The following is a 1620-nucleotide window of genomic DNA, read 5'->3' as shown; positions in this document are numbered from 1 at the left end:
ACGAGACCGGCGGCGGCCCTGCTCCCCCGCGCTGTGACCGGAGGCAGCCTCGCTCCCCGTGAAGGCGACGCCGGGCTCAGACGGCCCCTCCCTGTCTTCTCTCGTCATCTCCGGTGCGCCACCTTCCCCGTTGGCCTGTGCGCGTCCTCTTCGTCGACTTGGAACCGTGACCTAGTCACGATGTGATGCATCAGCCTAGTCGTTGGTGGCTCATCGGCCGGACCTGAGGCGAATTGTCTTTGTCGATGCCCGTTGTAAGTGGATGACAGCTCCGTGATAGAGACTGCGTCCTCTCCTTCGGTGAGTGTGACATCTCCTGTTTATTTGTTGATCGGAATCCTTCTCCTATTTATTTGTTGATCCGAATCCGTGAGTATTAAACTGTATTTTTCCCTATGCCTCCGCTTGATTTATCTCTACTTTCAAATAATTTGTATGGAATTCGCATAAATATTATTAGTGAACTTCTTGTAAATATTGTTAGTATTGCCGTAAGCACAATTCTCATAAATATTATGTAACTTATACTGAAGTTACGATAATTTCATTCATATGGTATTCAAAATTTGACGTAGAGCATTGTGGAATTACTGTATTTTTTACTAATATATTGTAACTTAGTTACTGTTATGGTACAAAATTATCGAAAATAACATATCGATCTTTCCAGTAACCAAGTTTGTGTTACGGTAGCTGTGTCCACCAATTGACGAGCCTGCGTGCAGATGGTTCAACTATCAATTTTTCTTGCTCCCGTAGTTTGAAATAACAAGCTTGCTTTCTTATTTTGCCGGTGAGACCTCCATTCTCACAGTGATGTTTTCTACTTTTCACCCTTGCAGATTGAAATCGATTTGATCTAGAAACCAGAACTGAACTACCGGAATTAATTCTGGTGGTTACTTAGGCCAAGGTTACAGTAAATTCATTTGTTCTTGTTAATGATTTATCATGTATCTTGGTTAGCTTATAATGTAAATCACTGATGTGTTATTCGCTCTAATGTTCATTCACCACAGATGCACGAGAAGGGGCCCAAATTTGGGTCAGAGCTGCACTTCTACTTGCTTTTACCACCCACTGAACGCTGACTAAGAAGCTTCTAGCCGGACCTGAGGCTCACATGGCATGATCTTGATCGTCCCAGAGTCGTTCCAAATGAGTGGACATCATGCTGATGGAAAAAATGGATCGATGTACTGTTTCTATTTTTTCCAAGTTTTTTGAGAAATATGTAATCACTTTCATGCCAATTTTACGTAACACGACAGCCTAATTATCATTTCCAATATTCTGAAATGTTGTAAGTAGTTTCTTTTTTTTTTAGAAATGTAAGTGCTTTCTTATAGCATCTTGATAGGAAGTTGTGGTAATTGTCCAACAAAAATATCATAAATATTGTATTTCTGGTTTATTGCAATTTGACCTCTTTACAGTAACTAGATCCTTTAGAAAATCTTTGACATCTAATTGTGGTAACTCCCTATCCTTAATAAGGTCTCTAGGCACTAAAATTATCGTAATTACTTCATTGTAAATTATTCTCAGTGTGATGCGGATTGGGAGCCGCGGGAGCCAGGAGCTCGGGAGGACCAGGAACCCCGCGCACGTCCGCTGCGT

The 1620-nt window shown here is 41.7% G+C and overlaps 1 long non-coding RNA gene across 1 annotated transcript; it reads left to right on the top strand.

Annotated features, from left to right (window-relative positions):
* Window positions 1–706: 706 nt before the first annotated feature.
* Window positions 707–1420, top strand: LOC136505847 (uncharacterized). Its single transcript, XR_010771332.1, has 2 exons — window positions 707–913; window positions 1020–1420. It is a non-coding gene; the product is annotated as an uncharacterized lncRNA (long non-coding RNA).
* The last annotated feature ends 200 nt before the right edge of the window (window positions 1421–1620 follow it).

Source organism: Miscanthus floridulus, chromosome 14, assembly GCF_019320115.1.
Source record: "Miscanthus floridulus cultivar M001 chromosome 14, ASM1932011v1, whole genome shotgun sequence".
Lineage (NCBI taxonomy): Eukaryota > Viridiplantae > Streptophyta > Magnoliopsida > Poales > Poaceae > Miscanthus > Miscanthus floridulus.
The sequence above is the reverse complement of the archived record's forward strand: the minus strand, read 5'-3'. Positions and strand labels throughout refer to the sequence as shown.